Genomic DNA, 16,570 nt, shown 5'->3' with positions numbered 1-16,570 from the left:
ATTACATAATAAATGCATTCTAATGTGCTTCTCTCTCTGAGGCTTTTGACCTCTTCCTCAGTACTCTGCTAAGGCGTCTCCATCTTATTTCTTGTAGACCATCATTGGTTCCAAGCTGCATGGAGTCATTCCATATTAGGACCAGCTCTAGGCATCCTTACCAGGATGTTAAATCCAAAACCATTGTAGTGTCTCCATATTATTAAATCCTCATATCCAGCCTATATTCCAACCTCCTTGGTCCAGCAATCTTAGTATCTATTCCCACATGTGTTCTCCCACATATTAGTCATGTCCTGCAGTTCTTTTGGTGAATAATCCCTTTTACTCCATGGTGAGAACAATACTACCCTACTGAAGCCATGCTGAGGTCTGACCCTACTTATCAATCTGGAAGCAAGGAAGGTAGCAGTGGGAGGTTGCTCTCCTAACAAGTGCTGGTGGAGTGGGGAGGGGCACACCTGCGGCTCAGAGGGTTCCAGGTTCTCAAAGCCATCTACCTAAATATCCATATCCCATGTATCAGAATCCTGATCTCACCTCACCAGGGTCCGATTTTGGCATAGGAGACTTATTAGGGCTGTGAATTCATCTTCCTTTGTAACTCCATCACTCTTGCAATCAAATATTGGCCTGATTTTTAACATAATCAGTCCTCTAGCTGCAGGAGATAAGGGTCACTTTAAATAGCCATGCAGGCCCTGTGGCCTTCACAATGTATACTGATTTGATAGTAGGCTGACATGAGCTTGCTATTTTTTTTCCTATTTATAGCAGTTTACAATAGCCAACCAACTCTGCCATCCTTATAATTATCATTGCTCCCATATTGTTCAAGTGCTAGAGATATTGAATACTATTTCATCTTCTTCCCAATCAAAAGATAAGAGTTTTATTAATTGTGATGTGATAGTATGACAACTGGTATTACCACTCCACTTACCACTAGCTGACATCTGATTGGCAAATGATACAATTTCAGAATCCCATAGTGAAGATCTGCTTCCTAGGATCATTTTTGGCACCAGTTTTCCTAAGATGAGAAAATAATTTGAGTGTAAGTAGCTTATTTGAAGGTGTTCCCAGATAGCACAATCTGAAGTTAAAAAGAGAGACTAGGAAAGAAAGGAAGTTAATAGAGGCTGTATTAATGAGCAGGTTTCTACCATGGACACCTGGGAGTCAATCCTTCTCCTCCCATTCATCATTGGCTAAGAGTTCACTCCCCAGTACTTCTGGCTAACCCTACCATGAGCCAAATGAAAACTGGCAGATAGAGAATCACAGGTGTTTACAATAGGATACCACTGGTTCGTATGGAAATGATGAATGCTGATGGTATATGAGTGTCACCAGCAGCATATACTGCAGTAAGCTAGAAGAAAAATTCCCCACCTCCACCACCCCACGCAGGGGACATCAGGGAAGATTGTCATCTTGTCATTTTGCTGGGGAAAAAATCCTTTGAGAATTTGTAATCATAGATCTGTACCTGATATGAGCTAGCTGTTTGAATTTACACTCCTTAATGGTCCAGAAACCCACACTGAGAAATTAATATAAAATTTGTCCCAGGCTAGTGACACCCATGGGATGCTTAGCAGAATCACGTGAAGAAATAAAAAATTCTTCATCGAACTTAAAATACCCAACAAAAGGGGAATGATTTTTGATAAAGTCAAATGATGCAACATAACGCAATCATTAAAATCATATTTGGAACCAGGGGCTTGGAGGAGTTGTTTAATAGATACAGAATTTCAGTTTTGCAAGATAGAAAAGTTCTGGAGCTCTGTTTCAGAACAATGTGAATATACTTAACACTACTGAACCGTCCACTTAAAAGCGGTTAAGATAGTGAATTTTATGTTACGTATTTTTTACCACACTGAAAGAAAAGATACAAAGAATTCTTAATGGCAAGGCAAAATGCTTATGCCAGAATGCTAGAGAGAAAAGGGAACACAAAACTGTATAGATTATATTATGTCGTCTGTAAAACATATGTATATATAGCTACGATGGAGGGAAAACATTAAAGAAAATATAATGCTAACAAAACGGGTTGGTAGAATTATGGGTGATTCATTTAATTTTCTTTTCTTTTTTAAAAAATCTATTTTAGTAATGTATTACTTAGGGTGCTTTCAGTCACAAGAAATGGAAAACCCCATTCAAACTGGCTTGAAAAAATAGAGGGGATTTATTGGCTCATATAACTGAAAAGGCCAGCGGTGGGGTGAACGTCAGGACTGATTTGGTTCAGGGGTTCATTGATGCCGTCAGGGACCTGTTTCCCTCCTTCTGCTCTGCCTGCTGTGGCTCCAGCTCTACCCTGAGGCTGGCTCCCTCCTGGTGCCATAACGGCTACAGCAGTTCCAGCAGTGCTTCCACACACCAGACCCCTCTCCTAGGAGCTGGCTCTTTCAGAAGAAGAGGCCATTTCTTTCCTATACGCCCCAGCCAACTGACGCTTGAGTCTCCTTGGCCATGTTGTGTCGTATCTCCGTCTCTGAATCATTATCCTGATTAATCTTAGCCCAGGCAGTGCCCACTCAAAGCAGATGGGCTGCAATGAGGAGGGGGAGATAAATGAAAAATAAGTCTGGGTATTGTTAGGAAGGAGAGAGAAGGGAATGAATGCTGGCTGGGCAGCTAGCAAAAAAAAGGTATTTAATGTTAGGCAATTATGTTTTAGCCGATGTCTAAGACGGCAACGGCAACGGGTGGACAGGAGGAACACCCAAAATGGCTGCGGAGAGTTTCAGGTCCCTAGAACAGCACGTGTTCCGAGAATCACGAAAAACCCCCTCCCCCTTCTTCACCACCACATCCCCTTCCCAACTCAGCTTAAACCCCGCTCGCTTCCCTCCCCTTCGTTCTTAGCCAATCGGAACAGTCCAGCTCATCCTAACTGGATATAAAAGGCCGACCTGACTCTCGCAGCTGCTGCTCCCACTTCCGAGAGGGCAGCTCGCTTGTTCATTTTGCCTGCTTAATACACTTTGGTTGAGTCCCTGTCTCCTGGTGTGTTTTCTTTTGCGCTCGGGCTGGGGTTTTTTCCTTTTATTTAAGAATATTCCAAATATTTACAATAAACTTTTATTTCTTTGGGAAGTTTAGAAATCATTAATGTAAAAATGCTTTTTTATACTCGTAATAATAATATTCTTTATGCAGCAAAAAGTAACAAATCGCATTTACTAGCCTTTTACATAGTAATATGTAGAAGGAGGCCAGCATTTGGAAATTAGCTTTGAACTGACACTACAATTAGAGGTGATGTTCAAAATATTTAACGAGCAGTATGGTACAGTTATCAATCAATCTGAGTAGACATCCAAATAATGGGGGAGGAGGGTGTCACTGGCCATTACACTGCACTGGAGACCTCGGCCACAATTACAGTCACTATTACTTAGCAGTCACCATCAGCTCAGAGTATCACATCTACCTCCAGCCACCAGTGCTGGACACCCACTAGTGAAGGGATCTCACTCACACCCAGCTGATCTCCATGCCAAGACAGAGGGATCCCCACCAACAAACACACAGCTTCAAGGGAGATCAGGACTGTCATTGTCACACACACAGAAGCATGGACTAAAAGGAACAAAAATAAAATCCAGCTCCCTGGTCCTGTGTTGCATTTAGTGAAGAGATACAACATTGGAGTCAAGACAAATTAACGTCAAAATGAGCTCGATCATTTAGAGCTGTATCATCTTGGTCAAGCTACTCCACTTCACCAGGCTTCAATGTTCACATCTATAAAAGGAGTAATACAAGAATTGCTTCCAAAACTGGTTACGAACATTTAGAGGGAGTGTAAATAAAGTGTCTAGCTCAGGGCTTGGTACACAGTAGGGAGTTAATCATGATAAGCATCTCTTATTACCATCTCAAGAGACTGGTTGAAAAACCTCAGACAACTGAATGGCATACGAATACCTTTGTAGGAAGACTGACTCTCTGATTTCTGAAGTCAGGAAACTCAGCCCCTGGCCTCTTCATAATTTTACCCCCATTTTGGGCTTGAACCATCCATTCATCCACGCTGCCCCTGTCTCTATAAATATAATGGGCTGACAGCCACTGGTGCTGGAAACAACTCTTTCTGAGCTGGAATTTCTGACCGCTCACTTCCACAAGCTGTTCCTGAGTTATTTCAAGAGACATTTTGCTGTCAATCACTTAACCCTGAAGTTGCCCAGGATCCTGAGAGGGGTGGGAGCAACATTTGCTTCTTGGAAATTAGCACACTGGTTCACGACCCATAAAAAGAAGTTGGATGTGATACTAAACAAGGAAAGGAAACCATCCTTACCAAGCACTTTATATATGTCAGGCACTGTGCTACCTCACTGAATCCTCACAAGTACCCTAGGAGGCGGCTAAATGATTTTCATCCTGTGGGTGAAACTAAGGTTCAAAGGCTGATAAGGGGAGGAGCTGAGTTTCAAACCTAGGGCTGTTTGACTACAGAGTTCTTCCAGTATTTCTTAGAGGTAATGCTGTTGGTATTTGGGACGGGACAATTTTTTATTGTACGATGTTTAGCAATTCTGGACCCTGAATATTAAAGGTCAAGAACATGCCCAGGTCATTGGAACAACTAAAATTGCCTCCACACATTTTCAAACCTCCCCTTGTGGAGGGGCGAGATGGTATATCCCAGGCTGAGAGCCACATAGATAGATCTATAATAAATCTATCTGTAATAGCTAGAACAACATCTTATTTCAGAACAGGATTCTGAAAGAGAGTAAGAGGGTAGGAGCTTTGCACATGTGGCCATGAGTGATGTCACCTAGCGTGGAAATGCATCTGTGAATCTGGGTATGTGTGCTCCTATCCAAAGTTAATAATGCATCTCTATACATAGTGTGTACATGCCAGTGAATGTGCACATGGATAAGGTGTGCCCTCATAGTGCACAGGTCCAAGTCACCAGGAACCCCTACTCCTCTCTCTTCCCCAACCTTCAGTCAGCCTGTTCAGTTCTATAGATTTTCCCTCCTAAATATATCTCACACCCATTTGTGCTCTCCATCCCTATGACACTGTTTCACATCAGCTCTCTTCATCTCTCATCTGGACCACTGCAATAGTCCTGCCTCTATTCGCAGATACCACCAATTCATTCTCCGCACTGCTGCCAGCATGATCTTTCTAAAAGGCACATTAGACCATATTACCCTCTAGTTCAAAATTCCTCAGTCATTGCCATTGCCTATAGCAGTTTTAGATGCAAAACTCTATATCTAAATGGAATCTTCAAACGGAAGTGCAATCTATAAAGCAGATAAATGCAGAACAGCTCTATTGAATTATGTAGACTTCATACAAGGTCTTTTTTGATCTGTCCTGCTGCCTACCTCTACAGCAACATCTCTTAACTCTACAAAAGCAGTGTGGCTTGGTGGCTAGGTTCGAGGGTTCTAGAACCAAACTGCCTACACTCAAATATTTTGTCATTTACCAGCTGTGCAAACTTGGGCACGTTATTTTACCTCTCTGTGCCTGGGTTTCCTTATCTTACAGACAAAATGGAGCTAATCGTACTTCATGGGATTCTTTTGAAGTTTAGATTAGTTTGTATTTGTGAAACACTCAAAACAGTTCCTGGCACATAGTAAGTAGTCAGTAAATGTTAACTCTTATGACCTTCTTTATACCTCTCCCCGAGTTGCCCTAAACTTCTACAAGTTTCCTGAAATGTTGCTACCCAACCCTCTAATGGGAACTGCATATGTGTGTGGGTGGGCGGGTATGCAGAGCTTGGCTACAAAACCTGGAATCATGAGACTGCTTGAGAAAGAAAGGAGTCCTATCATAGGACACATGTGGACTGGATCTGGCATCAAAACGCTGACTGGGATCCAAGGATACTGTAGGGACCAGGTGCTTTAACCAGGTCCTTTTTCTCTCTTAGTGCTGGCTTCATCATCCTTCTCTGACTGGACAGTCCAATTTACATTCTCTAAATTCTTGAGGGAGCCATTCTGCTTAGCTAAATCCAGTTTCCAATTCCTCCTCATTGGAAAAAGCCCTTTGTGTCTAGCTCCATCGTAGGACACTGTCTACCTGTGAGGAGGACATCCATGGTCCAATCAGCAGCCACCATCCTCCAAAGGATAGCTTTGCTTCTCTTCTTGAGCAGGGTGTTGTGGGTGAGGCAGTTGCAGCTGGAAGGGTCTTGGTGACCACGCTTGTAGCATAACATCCTGCAGCCTCCACCTGGAATGGTTTCCTTCCTACTTCTCTGCCTGGCAAACTTACTTATCTGTCAGGTTTCAACTTAAGGACTCCTTCCTCAGCCTCTCTTCCCTGACACATCCAGGATCGGGGTACCACCCTCCACTGGAGAACCTATCTCATTAGTGTCTATATTTCTGTTGGCTGTCTTCTCACAAGAGTTTCTCAAGTTTCTCTAGCACCAGGCACACAGTAGATGCTTAACAAAAATTATTTATTAGATGAATTAAAGAAATCTGGATATATATGTAAATTTCAGCCCCTGTTTGTTTTCTTTACTGAAATTTTGCCTTTTTTTTCAGAACTAAGACAAGTTCAAAACGAAGAGAAGTAATAAGAAATTAGGAGAAATAGATTGTGTTTCTGTGACATTTTCAGACCCTCCTCTATTATCTGGAGACACGACTGCCTCTCACATGTCTGCATTCTCTGCACTCTCTGATTGGGAAGTGCTTTGAAGCACCTCAGGCCCACCCCCTTGTCTACCTGGTCAACTACTGTCCACCCTTGAGTAGTCCCTCACACGTTAGCTTCTCCAGGAACGTCTCCTTGACCACCTCTTCCTCCCCAACCTAGACACTTCATTCCTCCCTGCTCTGTGCCAACTCTGAATGAGGTACTCTAGCCACTTTCATTGTTTTTATCACATAGAATGGAGATTTATTTTTTTTTATCTGTCTTTTTGCCTAGAAGGGAGTTTGATGAGAGCAAGACAAGGAACTTATTCGTATCTATAGCTCCTTCGCACCCAGGATAGTCTTTGGAATGGAGTAAACGCTCAGTACATGTTTGATGAATGAATGAGCACATATAGGGTGAGTAGTTATTCCAAAATAGCAGAAATCTCTACACCCTTTAGCTTAGTCTTTGAAATGTAATTTTCTTGCTGCAGAACTCCTTTTCTCATTGTTTGGTTCAGACTGAAGTGACTTATTTTCCCTTTTCATAGTTTTTGCAATTTTCTTGAGCATATTTCAACTGACTAATGGAAGTGAGAGAATTCAAAAATATTCACTAATGTGCCACCTGTAGATAATTGAGACCCACTGTAAACCTTTCCAAAGTGGTTTTTGTATGATTGCTTTGCCAAACAAGGTCACAGTACTCACATTTGGATGAAATGTAAAATTCCTCTACCATCTCTGGTTTCTTTGTGATTCTCCCTCCTTTTCTACCTTTCTGCTGTTTCTAAGTCTGACAAATGCACATTATGCTAAGTGCCAACATGTCTCTGCAAGAAGCATTTTTTTTAATGCAAAGAAAAGCTTCTCAATGCTTGCTAGCTCAAAAACAGTTGTTCTTCACAACATGCATGAAAATAAATTCTAGATGTATTAAAGACCTAAATGTAAAGCCAAACGATAAAACCATGAGAAGGGAAAATAGTAAATATAATTATGCACTTCCATGAAAAGAAAGATTGCTCAGAGAAGACATAAAAAGATCACAAACAATAGAGGGGAAAAAATAGATTTGATTACATTGAAAGTAAAAAATTATCATAGACAAAATTAGAAAATTAAACACTGGAAAACATTTGCAACACATTAAACAGATAAAGGATTAGTATGTATAGTATATGAAGAACTTCTATAGATTAATAACAAAAAGACAGACAAATCCAATAGGAAATGGGCAAAGGATATGAATAAGCAATCACATAAGAGGAAAACAAAATGGTCAATGAAATTATAAAGAGATAATTTCATTATTGGTGAAGGAGATGTATATTGAAAACAATAATGAGGTTTTATGTTATTGGAAAAATTAAAATTGGACATCATCAATATTGAAGAGAATGTGGGAAAATGGAAATCATCAACCGTGTGGACAGCAATGTAGATTAGTACAACCCTGTGGGAAAGTAACTTGGCAATTTTTAATAAAATTAAGAATGCACACATTATGTGACTCAGCAGTTCTACTTTTGGGTTTACACCCTAGAAAATAACTCATACATGGTTACAAGAAAACATATAAAAGAATAAAGCAAGATTTTATGTAATAGTGAAACATTTGGGAACCTGTTTTGTTTTGCCTTAAATTCCCTCCGAAAGCAGAAGTCAAGACAGGATCTTGCATGCAAGTAGTTTATTTTGGTAAGTGGTCCCAGGAAATAGAGGTGGAGGGATTTAGGAAGAGTGAAAGAGGGACAGAAGAAAGCCAATCCAAGGATGTGTATCTAGCTGGTCACACTGTAGGTAACTCTAGTGGGACCTGATCCCACCAGAGATTCCTTTGGGACAACATGGAAAACACCATGGAATTGTTTGCCCCAAGGGTAGAAGATAAACACCTTTATCCGTGAGCTCCTAGCTTCCATCTGTCAAGGACTGCCCCATGGAAGGTTAACTCCCTCACATTTCCAGGTTGTACCTAGGTCAGAATGGCTGAGTAGGATAGCACTGGTGCTCCCAGGTTGTTCTTATCTTTTCTCGCATGTGTTCTGTCTTTGGTTTTTTGTTCTACTTTCTGGGATAGTTCCTTAACTTTATTTTCCAACTGTTTTGCTTTCTTTTATATTTATTCAATATATCTTAAATTTTCTAAGAGCACTCCCTTTTCTGTAATTGCTTCTTTTTTTCACAGCAATCTGTTCTTGTTTTATAGATGTAATAGCTTCTGATGTCTCTCTGAAGATTTTGATTATCTTTTTCCTTCTCCTCTCTATGTTACCTCTGATCTCTAGAGTCATTTATCCTTTCTTCCAGTCTCTTTTTTATGGTGAAAATTTTTATCAAAGGTCTCATAATATTAATAGTTGGTTTTTAAGTAAGAGTGAGACACTAAAAAGCTGATCAGAACTACAATATTCTGGATGGGTTTCAAAATTGGTAAACTTTGTTTTAAATAAGCTAGGAAGGTAGAAAGTTTGCTTCTACTCTGAGTGGCCCCTAAATGCCAGATAAATTGGAGTTATTCCATTTCTATATGGAAAAACCCTCTGCCTAGGGAAAGATGCCTTGTGGCTAGGTATTTTATGCTCAAGTTTTGTTTAGTTCATTTATAGGCTTTAAATTAACCCATCTGTTTTCAGCCTCACATCTCACTTCTGCCCTCTGGGGACACATGCCACCTCTGGCAGACACGGTGGCTTTCTTCTAGGCTACTTCCTCCTCCCAGTAGGCCGTAGGCTGCAGCTTCCCCTCCTCTACTCCAGCAGTTACCATTCCTCACGTTGTTTTTTTCTCCAGAAATTTGTCAAAATCTCTCCTCCACTTTGCTTTGTGATCATAGTCTTTTTTTCTCTCGGTGAATCGATATCTACATTTATTAACATGACAATACTTTTGGTTTTTTAAGTTATTCCTTTGTTTCTAATACGTCTTTTTTTGATGTTTTGCTATATTGATGTTTCCCTTTATAATCCGTAATTACCTTTCTGGGATGTGTGTGTATACCTGTGTGTGCTGTGTTTTCATCTGATAATTAGGATGTTTTATAGTCTGTTGTTCTTCTAGTTGATAACTCTAATTTTGTATAATATAGTTAATTCTAACATATAGCTAGATTTTTAAAAATCCAATCTGATAATTTATGTTTTTAATAGGTGAATGTAGTCTATTTCTATTTTTGTGAATATGCATATGTTTGGATTTCTAAAATCAGCTTATGCATGATTTGTTTACCATTTTTTCTTTATTCCTTCTTTCTGTTATGAGTTTTTCATTATCTTAGCCCTTTTTTTTAGTATACTCATTTGGAAGCTATACATTGTACTTCAATTTTTTTAGTAGTTTCTCTAGGTTTTTGAACATGTGAATACTTAACTCTTCACTTTTCTAACAAAACTAATGTTATTAAATATTTCATTCCTACCTTCAGACATTGTCATAATTTAACTACTCATTGAATACCTCTCTCCCTCCCTTTTGTTACTTCTTCAGTTTCCATTTTATATTTTTAACACAAAAAGTGATTTTTACAGTCAATAGTTAAATTTTTCTATATTTGAAACCAATTACTGTTCTATCATTAACATATTTTTAATAATAATTTAGTGAGTGTCTGGAAGTATAAACTCTTCGTTGTTATACTGAAAATTTACTGTTTAAATTTTAAATACACAACTTTTTAGTTAAAGTATAATATACATAAAGAAAAGTAAATAAATTATGTACAGTTGATTCTCATTATTTGTGGAACTTATGTTCTATAAAATCACAACAAACACTGAATTAGTGAATACTGAACCATTGCTCCTAAGGAAAATCCAGGGTTAGGCTCCTGTGAGCCTCTGGCCACAACATTTTCATCAACCAGTCAGTACATAATCTTGATTTATGTGTGTTTCTGTTTAAAGACACCTTATTTAATATGTATTGTTGATTCATTAACATTGAACTCACTGACAACAGAACTATAACTCATACCTGAATGGAGCTTAACTAACACATTCATTTTCTCCATAAGGCACATCACAGTCTTGCACTTACACACACTGGATGACACTTTAGCACTATGCTTGAGGGCCATTTTAAACAGCAAAATCACCATCAAAAAGCACAAAAAAATGTAAAAATTGTGACAGTAAGTAGACTGTGAAAAGGACACTTGTTTACAAATATGAGAGCTGAAACAAGTGGTCAGAAACTCACCTTGTCCGATTTCAACCAGGAACATGTGTATCTAGTGACTCAAATTTTCCCCCTCAATGTATATATCTGCGAATGACCACAAAGCTCAGCAAGTATTGATTTGGGGGTTGCAAATAAATTTTAGCGAGTAGGTAAATTTGCAAATACAGAATCAGTGAATAATGAGGATCTATTGTAGTACAGCACAAGGACTTTCCACAAAGTGAAGGCACCCATGTAACAAGTCCTCATGTCAAGAAATAAAAACCCTCCAGCATCCCCTTGGGTTCTCTTCCAAGGGTAGCCACTATCCTGGCTTCTAACACCATAGATCAGTTTGTCTGTCTTTTCACATTACATCAATGTAAGCATGTGTTATATACTCTCCTGTGTCTGGTTTCTTTTGTTCAATATTATGTTATTCATCCATGTAACCTCAGGTAGTAATAGTATTGATCATTTTAAAGCATTTTTGTCAGTCTGTTCTATACAATTAATTTTGTCAGAAGTGAATTTATATTCCTATTGTAGATTTTGTCCACCATCTTTCCTAGAATTGCATTTTCTTGTGTGTTTTAGACTTTTGATTTTCAGGGTCATTTTAAGTGGGAAGCTTTCTGCTTTTCTTCATCATTCCCTTATTTTCTAGTAGTAGAGTGGTGTGCTACTGCCTTCTCCTAGACCCCGGTACAGAACTGAATCTTATAGAGGTGTTTCAGCACACCTCCTCCGCTGTAACATTGGGGCTTTCTAATCCCAAAGCCTGTGGGAGACTTGGCTCAAGTCCTGCTCATGAGGTAGTGTCTGTCCACCCGTCTCCTTTGGCACATATCTTCCTAGAAACAGTTATACCAGGCAGCAGGGTGGCAGCCTTTTAAAGCCCCTTTCAAAGGAGGGGAACCACACTCCAGCTCCTGGCTTAATGCAGGGAGCCTGACTCTATTCTGTGCTTTGTGTGGTCTTGATTTCTCTGCTGGAGTTGTTCTCGCTGCTACCGCTGTCTGGATCCAGACCTCGAGCCTAGCATGCCCCTGGCTTCATTCTTGCTTAGCATTGTGGATTTCTGGTCCCAGAGATGCTTGCCTTGTCTTTGATACCAGCTATGTCTTTTTGGTTATCTCTTCTTGTATTTGACTGGTCATTGCTATTTGTCTGGACATGGGAGAAGTTGTTGGGGAGTAAACTTAACTGTACTATGCTTCCTGGAAGGCTATAATTGCTTTGTTTCATCAGAAAATAACATAGCTGTGTTTATCCTGAAATAAATAAAGCACTGTTCAAGAGTCTCCACACAGGTGGAAACAATCCAATTGTCCATCAACTGGTGAACAAATAAACAATATGTGGTATATCTATACAACAGAATATTAGTCATTCAGTAAGAAGAAGGGAATACTGATAAATGCTATAACGTGGATGAACCTTGAAAACATTATGCTAAGTAAAAGAAGCCAAACATGAAAGGCCTTATAGTGTATAATTCCATTTTATATGAAATAACGAATTAGACAAATCCATAGAGACAAAAAGCAGATTGGTGGTTTCCAGGGACTGGGGAGAAGGGAGACTGGGGATGACTGCTAATAGGGATGGGGTTTCTTTTGGGAGTAGTGAAAATGCTCTAGAACTAGACAGGCTGATGGTTGCACAACACTGTAAGTTTACTAAATGCACATTGTAATTGTACACTTTTAAATGTTTAAGGACTGATGGGTTAGCTCACTTGGTAGGAGCATGGTGTCGTAACACCAAGGTCAAGGGTTTGAATCACCTTACTGGGCAGCCACCAAAAAAACCACAAACAAACAAACAAAAATGTTTAAAATAATGAATTTCATGTTATGTACATTTTACTACAAGAAGAAAGAGCCCACCCTTTGGCACACTTTCCTCACTACTTTTGTTTGAATGTACTGTTCATCCTTTGCACCGACACAATACTGGGTTCTACCTTTCTTGAGCATCTTTCACATTCCATATCAAATTATTTGTCTTTGAGTCTATACCTCTATCAGACAATAGAATTTTCAAGAGAAGAGCTGTATCTTATTCAGATTTGTATCTCTGCTACCTTGTTTAGTGTCTGGCACAGAGTAAGTCCAACAACTACTTGCTGGATAAATGAATGAACAAATTAGCTAAACTGGCATGACCACTCAAAAAAAAAAAAATTCACTCTTTCTCTGGGTCTCTCAGTTTATCATTAGAATGATCCCGTGGAGAAAGGATTTTTATTCAAAAACATATTGTGATGCCCTCAGACATAAAGCCTTTGGTGTGGTGAAACAGTGTAAGCAGCCCTGGCCATTCCCAGGGGTCCCCCTAAAACTTTTACCTCCCAGCCTCAGCTAGTCCTAACCTCACATATGCTGGAGGTTCAGTTGCAATGACTGCAGGCTGAATTATTCAAAATATTTTCAAAACCTAGGCTCAAAAATGCTTTTGCTGAGTCACTGTCAGCACGAAGCATTTTCTTTATGATGCTTTCATTTGCCCTGTGAGGTGTAAATTGCAAATCTCGCAGCCTCACTCCACAGAGGTGGGTTAAATGACTTCTCCAGGGTCAGAAAAAAAAAGAAGGAATAAGCAATGGATCAAATTGAAAGAGATTTCTAGAGGGTTTATGCTTCTGTATTTGACCACGTAGGCTTTAGCGTTAAAAATTTCCCAAATATCAGATTAAGATTGAGATACCAAAATTTCTCCTTTAACGTTGGCTCCAATTCTTTATGACATGGCTAAAGATGTTTCTTCTTGTTCCAACTAAGTGAAGATAAGGTTGGGAAAGGGTTATTAACCATTTCCCGCATGTGATCCCTTTATATACTCAAAGTGATTTTTAAATTACCCCTTTCTCTCTTTCATATTAAAATTTGCAGTCCTTTCATGAAAAAAATTGGGAACCAACCATGTGCCAGGAACTCTGGATTCCAACATAAATAAAATATAGTCCGTCTCTTCAAGATGTGAGGTCATAATCTTTCTTTAGGATTTGCTTTAAGTTCCTATTTCTGACTCTCATCAAGCTCCCTAATTTACCAGCTGGCAAACATTTTTTTTACTGGCTTATTCTCTGTGCTTTTAATAAAGGGGAAAAGTCAGTGTTAATCTCTCTTTATGTTGCCAGTGACCAGCCGCCTGTGGACAAGTTAGGACTGTTTGTGCCTGGCCAAATTGAAATCCCTTCAGTTACCTGCAATGAAGCAGTTGGTTTTTGCTTGTGAAAGATACAGACTAGAAACTTGAAAATTGCTTTCTAGCACGGAGTGTAACGTTCTGCGGGAACATCACCTTCTTACACAGCATCCTCAGGTCTGACATTATGGAGACGGCTCATCTGGCTTGACTGATGCAAACAAGGCTTTTCTGGGAAACCCCACAGCCACCAACAGTGCTCTGCAGTTTCTCAGCCACTCTGTGTGATCCCTTAGCTGTTGATGAGGGACAAGGCAGGCAGAGCAAAGGTGCAGATTTCTCTGTCATCCTATCATCTAGGGCCTCCAAGGAGGCTAAAGCCATCATCTCGTTTTCTGACTCAATATCCCTTCTCTAGGGGGAAGGGATGTATGGAATCCTTTGTCTGCTTTGAAAGGGACATGCTGGGATTCCAAAATCAGTCCTGCCTCCAACAAGGATGCTGACTACTCACGCAGCTATTTATGCCACCTGCAAAATAGTCAGAGTTACACAGTAAAAGGATTTGGGATGAAAATAATGTTTGGTGAAATAAATGACTTTTCCCCCCTTTTTAAAAAAAACTTTAGGGTCTAGGTTTTGGTTTTTTTTGACTGGGAACAGTCTCCTAAGAGGGGGATGTATTAGCTCATAGTCACCTGTTATTCATTAGTTCTGATCACAAATGCTGTTTTCTGTTGCTGCTAGTCAGCAAGGCATTGGAAGTTTTGCTTTGGATGTGAAAATGACTTCTTCCTCCTCTCAACGCTTGTTGTACCATCTTCTTGTATGTAACTATATCAAAGCTAAATACATGAGGGCAGGACTGTCTGCCTTGGTTGTCACTGTCTTAGTTTGGGTTTACCAAGAAGCAGACCCCGGGACAGGATTCAAGTGCAGGTAATCTATTTGAAAGGCAATCCAAGGAAACACTGGTAGGGGAGGGAGAGAGGGAAGGGAAGTTGGCCAAAAAAGAATCATTACCAAGCAAGTTATCATCATGAAACTTAATCCCACTGGGGAAAAACAAGTTATTACACAAATCTCAGAATTATCCCACCTGAGGAATGAGGGAGCTAGGGTATTTACGTGCCAATTTCCATCAGTCATTGGTTGAGGGCTACTCCTGTGTAACATTAATTGTACATCCATGTGGAAAAAATAAACCTTAATCCCTACCTCATTCCACACAATTAAATACAAGAAGGATAATATGTCTAGATGTAAAAGTTAGAACCATAAAGTTTCTAGAAGAAAACATATTTTCTAGAAGAAAAATACACGTACAACCTTAATGCAGACAAAGTTTTCTTACGCAGGACACAAAAGGCACTAAAAAAAAAAAGTGCCTGAAAAGTTAATTTAAAAAAGCACTTTATCAAAATTAAGTACATCTGCTCTTTGAAAAATATTGTTAAGAAAATGAAAAGGCAAATTATAGAATGGGAAAATATTTTCATTACATATGTCTGACAAAGGACTGGTATCCAAAATACATACCAATAATGGCAAAAGATTTGAACAGACATTTTACAACATGAGATATACAAATGGCCGATAAGCAAGGAAATGCAAATTAAAATAACAATGAAATACACTGTATACCCACAAAAAGCTAAAACTAAAAATGATAAATTAAAATTTGATAATGCAAATGTCATCAGGGATGTAGAGCAACTGGAATTCGCATATTTTGCTGGTGGGGGTGCAACATGGTACAGCCACTATGGAAAACTTTTAGGCAGTTTTTTATAAAGTTAAACATATCTCTGTAGGACCCAGTAATTCTACTCCTTGGTATTTATTGAAGATAAATGACAGCACAAAAAAGACTTGTACAAGAATGTTCATGACAGCTTTAAAGTAACACTGGAAAGCAACCAAATGTCCATCAACAGGTGATTGTGAAATAGTTATACAATAGTATGCTACTCAACACTAAAAAGGAATGAAATATTGATAAACACAACAACATAGAGAAAGCTAAAAAATAAAACTATAGTAAGAAAAAGAAGCAGATAAAAAAGAGAAGATTCGGGCCGAGCCAGTGGCGCACTTGGGAGAGTGCGGCGACGCTCCCGCCGCGGGTTCGGATCCTATATAAGAAGGGCAAAAAAAAAAAAAAAAAAGGGGGAGAACATTCTGTCTGTCTGGTTTAACGTATATAAAGTCCCGAAATAGGAAAGCTAAGCTATAGTGATAAAAATCTGACTAGTGGCTGCTCTTCTGGGGAGGAGATTAACTGGAAGAAGGCACTCAGATGGGAACGTGGAGGCTTGGGAAATACTCTATATCTTGTTTTAGATGTTGGTTACATGTGTGTATATAGGTGTCAAAACTTGCCTTATTGAACGTGTGAAATCTATGCTTCTTATTGCATAAAATTATATCTTAATTAATATTACAGATTTATCTTTAAAAAAGAAAACACAACGGCCATTAAAAATATGGAGTAATTGGCTCAGTGTTCTGCCTTCCATTAGACTGTAAGCTTCAGGGGGACAGAAGTCCTGTCTGTTTTGTTCTTTATTGTATCTCCAGCACCTAGTGCAGCACCTGGG

Source organism: Cynocephalus volans, chromosome 3 (genome assembly GCF_027409185.1).
Source record: "Cynocephalus volans isolate mCynVol1 chromosome 3, mCynVol1.pri, whole genome shotgun sequence".
In the NCBI taxonomy this organism is placed as follows: domain Eukaryota; kingdom Metazoa; phylum Chordata; class Mammalia; order Dermoptera; family Cynocephalidae; genus Cynocephalus; species Cynocephalus volans.
The sequence above is the reverse complement of the archived record's forward strand: the minus strand, read 5'-3'. Positions refer to the sequence as shown.